Here is a 9,230-nt window from a genome sequence, read left to right on the forward strand (position 1 = left end):
TTCTGAGGTTTTGGGGCTGTTCCTTTCAGTTTGTGGGTGTGTTTCTGCTTGTCTGCCAGGTCCTGATTTCCTAAAAACTAACAAAGATCAAGGTCTGTTTGTGGGTTCAATTTCTGAACCAAATTTTCTAGGTCAGGCCTGCCGTATGTAAGATGAGATGAGATGATTTATTAGGTCCTGTCCTGCTCTAGCTCAATATAGTGGTAAATTTGCAATCCATTTCTCCCAAAAGAAAGTATGCACAATGGGAGCAGGAAACATTGCTTTACCCGCATTGAATAAATAGATGTGAATTAACATTTACCAGTCTGTAAAACAGAAGACAGTACCCAATCCAGTGAAGTTTTCCTGCTACATCAAAGTCAGCTGATCCGAGCTTGAGCAGTATATTTATATATAGCATTTATAGATTTCGATTTCTGTTTATTGTCTTGGGGAACAGTGGCTAGTAATCGGTACCTGGTCCTCAGAGTATTTTGCATGTGCTTGTGGTACTCATGGCCATGAGGATCTCCCATCGGCAGGGGCACACTGCATCGTTATCAACAACCTTCAGCAGGGATAAGGGTAGAAAAGCAAATCCTTTGATACCGAACTGCAATGTTAGGAACTAAGATGTTTTCCATACAACACTGAACTACCTTAAACCACAGACTGGAGGACTTCACTGGGCAAGGATTTTGTTTATAAATCTCTAGAAGTTGTGTAATACGTATTGCTATTAATACATATTCAGAGTTATAGAAGTACATTATTTTGTGTTCTGTTTTCTGGTCCTGCAGCAGAAGATAAGAGAGAAACTCTCTGCTGCCTGCTCTGATGGTGACATGAATCATCCATGTCAGTGTACACACACCCCTCGCTAAACCCTTCCCACTGGCAGCACCAGACACGGTGTGCAGAAAGGAAGTGATGACTGAGGTAATTAATCGTGTTCATGAGCAGACTAATACATGCTGCTCTCTTTGTTAGAAGACAAAACCAGTGTCATGCAGTGATTAGTAGCTCTTATTATTCACCCCATCGTCACTGATCTGATCAGTATTGCTGAACAGCAGCCGCAATATGAATATTTATGGTTAACCATTCTGAAAATTCTTATTTTAGCTGTGCTTTGAAGTCAGGTTCAAGATGACAAGTTATAGCATAGCCAGCTAAAACCCACATGTAACGCAGGAATGATTTCAATTCGCACCTTTAATGAACACTGACCGTGATTTTGAACTGAAATCCTGATCTTGGAGGCTTCTTCAAACACACAGAAGATAACCAAGATAAGTAGATGATGCATGTAGGCAGGAAGAAGTTGGAAGGCTTCTTCCCCAGGGACTACTCAACAATCTCTAGCAGAAGCTAAATTAATAGCAAGGGTCATTGTCAAAGGATGCAGAAGAGTAATCTTCATGAACAAACCCTCAATTGGGAGTAAAGAGATTCCTTACAAATAACTAGAAACATAAGATGCTTTAGCCAGAAATCCTAAACACAAAGCAGTAATAGAGCAGGACATTCTGACACTGATTCTGTATGATGCCAGCCTCGGTAACTGTAAGGACTCGTTCTTACCTTTGATATCTGTTAATAAACTGGATCTAGGCAAGAATTCTTCTAACTAATCATTAATCTGTTCTCCCCCCTCTGCCATAGGCAGACCCCATTTTCACATTAATGTCTAAATACTTACATTCTCTACACCGCTATTTTAAATCAATTCCACTCATCTGAATTTCATGCTGCACATCCTATGACATTTATCTTTCAGTTCCTGGTCTGTACTGATAATCTTTTTATTTATTCTATCTGATATTCTCAAATAAAGCAGTGGATCTTCAAAAGAAATCTTCAATCAAAGTGCAGTTCAAACTAAATCATGGTTCTGGGCAGGTTAAACATGTGACTTGCTGTCTCTAATGGAAAGATGATGGGGGAATATTTCACTATTGGCCTCTAAAGGAAATTCTGGTGATTGATAATTTTCTATTTCATTCCTATTCCCTCTCATCTTCTTGGACTAAAATGTAACATTCTTTTTAATAGAACATACTTTGATGCTGCTTGAAACTTCGGGTTCAGCTAATTCACAAAGATCTAGTGTTTATTTTTCCTGTTACTATCACTGGCTTGGAGATACCCATTCCTTCAGCCCTGAAACAGGTAGGTGTTGAATTTGCTCCAGGAAAGCGACACATATGGGACATTTTGGGGAGCTGGAAAGAAATATAGAAGAGTACCGGTTTTGAAAGGTGACAAGACAAGGCAGTATGGCCATCTCTAACATCCTCAATGTCTCATAAACGGTGGCTTAGCAAAGACAGATCTGGGATAATTTTATGAAGATCAATAGCTAAAGCAAGGGATCATTGCTGTGCATTAAATCATACACTGTAATAGGGAAAACCTCCAAGAAGACTTGGACTCTGTCTCCTGGGATAGGAGCTGGCGGCTGCTTGGAGAGACAATGAGTATGTTCACATGGGCGCTCTGAGACAAAGGGAGATGGGAAAAAAATGCCCCATCCAGATTTTTCCAGCAGAGGATTTTAAAGGTGGTTGCAGCAGTCAGGTAGGAGGTGATGCTAAAAGAGTCACTGGGTGATAGGAAATACTTGAGAGGAGTGGTATGGAAAGGGTCATCTCCACAGGATGTTCCCACCTGCATTTTTCCTTCTGGCTTTAGATGGATGAGAGTGTATCTGCCACTGCCACCTGTGAGATGAGCATTACCATTACCTCACTATCTCAGGAGGTGCTGATAAGATAATCCTGTTACATTTCTGGATTGTGAAAATATGAGTTTCCTAGTCAAGCACTCATGAGTTGTCTAGTCAGAACAGCCACCGATAAAAAGAAAATTGGAATAAGCCAATATATCCAGTTTTGCTACATAGACCTTTGCTGAATTCTCCCTATTTCTGCCTGCTAAATGTGATGAATTTATTTCCTGAGTCCTTAGAGCATTGAGAAATTTTATTGAATTTTTATTTTGAGTAATTTATATGGTACAATGATGGCCTAACGGAAATAGGTGTTAGTGGAATAACAGCATCTATTCCTGCCCTGACACACAAAATCAAAGACCTCATGAGGGTAAGTTTTTAAAAGATCAAGTCTGAAGACAGTCAAATTACGGGCACACCACCATGCCCTGGTCTCCTTATGACAGGGTCTTGGGCAGAAACCCCAATGGGCATGCACAGACCATTCCCCACAGACACAATCCCCACAAGGCCTTGGTCCATTCTCCAGAACATACTGAGTTGGAGCCTCACTAATCAGATAAGAAGAAAGAGATGTTTTCATGTGCTTTTCTTGAAGGTCTCCTTTGAAATGCTGATCCAGCTGGGGTCTGACCTCCCTAAGTTGTGCAGGCACAAATTCACTTCCTTGGTTTCCATGAAGTCGATTCACTCTTCCGCTATTAATCAGATTTGATAAAACATTTTAACTCAGCGGAGTCATTCAACCCAAATAAAAACTCTTCAAAGGACTGATGCCAATTACCATTCTCTCTGCACTGCAATTATCATGGTCGGGTGGGTTCAGGTTATTCATCCTCCTCTGCACATGCAGATCTCATGGAGCTTTTGATCCTGTGTTCTCAGTGCTGTCAGCCGCAAGACAGAGAATCACAGAATCCCAGCCTGGTTTGTGTTGGAAGGGACCTTAAAGCTCACCCAGCTGCAACCCCTTCCACGGGCAGGGACCCCTACCACTGGAGCAGCTTGCTCCAAGCCCCTGTGTCCAACCTGGCCTTGAGCACTGCCAGGGATGGGGCAGCCACAGCTTCTCTGGGCACCCTGTGCCAGCGCCTCAGCACCCTCACAGGGAAGAGCTTCTGCCTAAGAGCTCAGCTCAGTCTCCCCTCGGGCAGGTTCAAGCCATTCCCCTTGGCCTGGCCCTACAGCCCCTTGCACAAAGCCCCTCTCCAGGTTTCCTGCAGCCCCTTTAGGCACCAGAAGGAAACCCGTGCTGCTTGGAGTTAGAAAAGGTTTGGGGTTTCTTGGTGTTTCAATGAAAGCCTGGACACTCCCCCAGGAGACTCTGAAGCTACAGCTGCTCCTCCTGCAGCATCTCAGGGCAGAGGAAGAGCATTTTCTCTTCTGCTCAGTTCTGGGCTGAGCCTGACCCTGGACAGATGAGAGGTTCTCACACTGATGTTTTGCAGCTCTCCTCTTGCTGAAAATTGTCTGTGAGGCATTTGATTTATAATTCAGATTGTTTGCAGAGATGCTGTAAGGCTGAGGGAAAGTCAACAGCTTAAATTTACATCCAGCTCTTTGCTTCCCCTTGCATCTCAGCACAGGGTATGACCCTTCTTGTATAAACCCTGACTTCCATCTGCAGGCTTTTGTCATTTGAGGACCTGGTGGAGCTACGGATGTGCACGAATGCCGGCAAGCCTGAGGCCGCAGCTTGAAGTCTCTTTAATGCAGTTTGGGAGGTCAAGACACTAAAACGCTTTGATTGGAAAACATTAATATTTTCAGTTCTCACATTAAAACAGGGACCTTTGCACTTGTCTGATTTTAACAAACAATTTCCATAGTTATTTTGCCTATAGCATTTTCCAAAGTATAGACTGAGAAATACCCAAGGAAATTTCCATGAGCCTTTCTTTTGGGTTTCTTTTTATTGCTATATTTGCTGTCATATACGATGCTTCTTTAAATATAGAATCACAGAATAGTTAGGTTTGGAAGGGACCTTAAGCTCATCCAGTTCCAACCCCCCTGCCATGGGCAGGGACACCTCACACTAAACCATCCCACACAAGGCTTCATCCAACCTGGCCTTGAACACCGCCAGGGATGGAGCACTCACAACCTCCCTGGGCAACCCATTCCAGTGCCTCAGCACCCTAACAGGAAAGAGCTTCTGCCTTGTATCTAACCTGAACTGCCCCTGTTTCAGTTTGAACCCATCACCCCTTGTCCTATCACTACAGTCCCTGATGAAGAGTCCTTCCCCAGCATCCTCATAATCCCCTAACATGTTTTAATTAATTTAATTAATTAAACGTCATCAGTGATTTGGGAAAAAACATAAAGTGAAAGAAGTTTTTAATAAATCTAAAAAATTAAAAAGAAAGGTTCAAATAACGTTTAGTGTTTGGTTGAAAAGTTCAGATCCATTATTCAGAGGACAGAGCCATTGTTTTAAAGGCAAGCTGAAAACACAGAACATGTATCCTGTCAATTATGCTTAAAGGACTTGCAGGATGTAGTGTTGCCATACCAAAAAGGCTAAAAATACTGCCTTTCCCTGTTTGCTTTTTACAGAGCTTGTCTATTTTCCACCTGTTTCATGTTCTGCTCAAAAGCATCCTCTGCAAAGAGTGCTTTGTGTTTTAGTGAGAGAAAAATCTCCTTCAAATACCAGGTTGTTGTGATGGGTGACTGTAATATTTAAAAACACATTTGAGCATGTGTATGCACACTAAAATCATGAAAAAAAAAGAGGGGCAATTGGGGTATTAAAAAGAATTAGAAATATTATAGAGGAATTACTTTCTAGGTAAAATAATTTGATTCTTCACCTATACTTTTGTCAACCTGAGGAAAAGTTGCTTTGTAGAGAACACAAATGAGGGGAAAATAGGAAAATGGAAAGTGTATTTCAGAGGACAATAATCACTGGTTCTTTCGAAAGATGGGCATGAGGCATTAAAAAAATAAGACAAATAAGTTTTTCCATAAGTGAGGAGATATCTGTCAGTGGTTTGTACCCAGCATCACTCCAGAGATGTTGCTGGAGTCCAAGCAAGATCCCGAGCTTGCTCCAGCTTTGCAGATCACAGAACCAACCAGGCTGGAGAAGACAGAATCAGCCTTCAAGCTCATCCAGTCCAACCGTTGGACGAGTTGTGTGGCTGGGTTTAAACCACGACACCAGCACTGCCCAGGCCACCCCTGCCCCATGGCACTGAGGCCTCGTCTCCATGGGCTGTGAACCCTTGCAGGGCCGGTGCCTGCAGCCCTGCCCTGGGCAGCCTGTTCCAATGCCTGAGCACCCTCTGGGGCAGGAATTGTTCCTCAGCTCCATCTAAACCTGCCCTGGGGCAGCTTGAGGCTGAATGACTGTGGTATGTGGTAGAGCAAGCCCTGAATATCCCTCACCTCTGAGCTACATGAACGCAAGCCTTGGAAACAGACTGTATTTCAGCCAGGGAAATGTGTTCACTTGAGCATACACCAGGAAAGGAACAAATGGATTTGCAGGTATTACTGAAATGGATGACCAGATTTACTTCTAAGCATATTCCCAAACCATGTTTGGCTTCAGTCATGTAACTTGAGAAATGGCTGACAACACTCAACTAAAAACCATACTGAAGTGCAACAGCAACTTGCTCAGAATTAGGACAAATTCTCCACAGTTTTGCAGTGTGCTGCTATCCTCTTCTGCAGCATTTTTCTATAGCATGTAGCCCACTGCCTTGTGAGGCTGTCAGCAAGATTACCATATGATTTTCTTTCTTTATTTTTAAGGCACATAAATTGCGCTACTAGAAATTAGCCCAAGACCAAATGCACACCACAGACACATCTCACATATACGTCTCTGCACCTCTCAGATGACCAGAACTGTTCTCAGCATTAAGAATGAAAGTTATTTCAATTACAAAAATTATTCAGCTATCTACATAGAGCACACAATTGCCAATCTTTCAGCTGTAGATGGCTTTTAGAAGGGATGGGCAATGGCCAGACATCCAACCCATTGATGATGATGATGACAATGGCAGTTTATTCATTTGTGCTTTTTTACACCCTATTTTTCAGCCTAGAATATCAATGAGCTGGTTAGCAGGCATCCAGCTTTGATGAACAAGCCCTTCTATGTTTCTGATTTCATGGTATTAACCTGTTCAGCTCTATACAGTAAGATTAAACTCTGCGATGCCTGGTTTTGTCTGAGGGAGGATTCCAGGACAGTGTTTGTACCCAGACATATGAAATACAAGATCTTCAACAAGGGCTGGAAGGATTGCTGTAAAATTCTCGTCAAATAGACAGCTTCAGAGAACTTTGAGGGGAAAAGAAACAGATACATACATCAGAGATGTGCTGAGAGCCCTTAATTAAGCATTTGAAAACCAGCTGATGACTGTCACAGGCAACCCAACCGTGCAAGGGTGTTTGCAGAGAACGATCACAAGTTTTCCCTCAAACCGTATGAGATGAGATGGTGACAGCTGATGGAAACTGCACGCATTACTCACAGAAAACAGAAGTGTTTGCCTTCTGGAATACAAAACCGCCCGAACAAAACACCTCAGGGAGCTATTTTTCAATAACCTTGCTTTCCGGCATCCACCCAGAGTAAGTCGCCAGCCAACACACCAGCCAATTAATTCTGGCCACACTGCAAAACAGAAATACCAGCCAACAACCTTTTTCTGGTGTCAGATTTCTGCCATTTCAGTGGTATATTAAAAGGACAGCAACGCAATACCTTCGTTCTTCCAAAGCAACACAAGAGGCCAACTCATTATACACCTTCTCCATCTTCATCCAAACAGCAGCTGCTTGTCCTGCCCACTCTGCACTCAGCAGTGGCTAGCCCATATGCTGGAGCCAATTTGGAATAAACTCTGCTCTTCAGTGCCCAAAGGCACACGTGAAACTTGGAGTGCTCTTGCAACAAAAGAGCCTGTTGCGACGGAAGGGGAAAAAAGCAGCATATATTACTTTTGTCTGTTGTGTGGTGGGATTCTGAAAACGTATGAGCAACATAGATTAGTCAGAGGAACTTTAAAGTTCAAGTCATTATTCATGTTCTTTTATACCTTTTGTTGAGACTCATCTTTTTTGCAAAGCAGATGGATCTCTGCTCAAGGTTTACCCAGAGGCACAATGATCTCTGCCAGCTAGATACGGATGAGCACTCAGACCATCAGTAATGCTTACCGCATCAGTTATGACTACAGAAGACAAAGCACTTATTCTAATATGGATCACAATAAAAAAGCATAGATCATAAAATTTGGTCAAGAAATGTGATCACTGAATAAGGCGATGCCTTTGAAATATATCTGCTCCATACACAGTCTTAAAATCACTCCCAAGACAGTTCAGGTTGCTAAATTGAAAGTCTCTGGTGAGTCCATAAAGATTAACGTGGTAAGCTACGATACTGTTACATGCCACCGTGACTGAGTTAAGCAGCACAGCTGAAGTTTGGTTACGACCGTGAAGGAAAACTAGACCATGATATAGACATATGGCAAATTTAATTACAAATTTTGGAAAAGAAATTTAGACTAATTTGCTAAAGACCAGTTAATGACACGGGAAATCAGTTTCCCTGAATTACCTCATTATTAAGTACTTTGGTTTATGAGTGCTCAAGGCCAGGTTGGACACAGGGGCTTGGAGCAAGCTGCTCTAGTGGAAGGTGTCCCTGTCCATGGCAGGGGTTGGAGCTGGAGGAGCTTTAACGCCCCTTCAACCCAAACCATTCCATGGTGGTATGAGTCTATGACAGGAACCCAGCAAAGCACAAGAACTCATTTCCTCAGCCTTTTACTACTTCTGTACTGCAAATTGTACATCGCCATATAAGCCAGAGAGAATATAAAAGGCTGCGTATAAGCTGGTGTGCAACAGTTCTCTTTGGTTATCAAAACTGCTCAAAATAATGGTATGGGGTCTGTGGGCTGAGGCGTGCTTCCCCCAGGGAAGCATCACTGGCACCAGTAGGGATATCCCACCAGCCAGAACAGGTCAAGGTCAGAGCTCATGGGAAGCTGGTAGGGCCCGGATCCATCAGTAGGATGATGGTGGTACCTTCTTTATAGGCAAAACCACAAGGTTACTCATCTTTTGCATTTCCTTGAAAAGATGAGGGTTCTCAGCCTGTCTTTTCCCGTCTCCAAGTCCCTCTACCAGTTGCACTTAGTCAGAGCACATTCAGTATTCCACACCAAAATGGTTTCTACCCAGAAACCAGAGGGCAAATTCTTTGAATGAGACTAAACTCAATGTTGACAACAGAGAATATGTGTCAGGTAGGTGAATCCAAAACCCACAGGGATCACTGCAGAGCCCTAGCTTCAATAACAGGAGTGGTTTCAGTGAAGCCAGCGAGAGCCTAGATTGAACCGGGGGCCCAAAGCCACTCTGAAATGCCACCAGGGGAAACGTCAGGGCGCCCTGGTAAGACCAGTGTTCTCTTGACATGGGGCAAGATAAGAGTCATCCTTCACTTACACATTAGTAAAAACCTGAA

At 43.1% G+C, this 9,230-nt stretch overlaps 1 long non-coding RNA gene across 1 annotated transcript; it reads right to left on the reverse strand.

Annotated features, from left to right (window-relative positions):
- Positions 1-3,015: 3,015 nt before the first annotated feature.
- On the reverse strand, positions 3,016-7,646 carry LOC136011337 (uncharacterized). Its single transcript, XR_010611340.1, has 3 exons — positions 7,455-7,646; positions 7,222-7,392; positions 3,016-3,414 (listed from the first exon to the last, which is right to left on the reverse strand). It is a non-coding gene; the product is annotated as an uncharacterized LOC136011337 (long non-coding RNA).
- Between the last annotated feature and the right edge of the window lie 1,584 nt (positions 7,647-9,230).

This window comes from Lathamus discolor, chromosome 3, assembly GCF_037157495.1.
Source record: "Lathamus discolor isolate bLatDis1 chromosome 3, bLatDis1.hap1, whole genome shotgun sequence".
Taxonomy (NCBI): domain Eukaryota; kingdom Metazoa; phylum Chordata; class Aves; order Psittaciformes; family Psittacidae; genus Lathamus; species Lathamus discolor.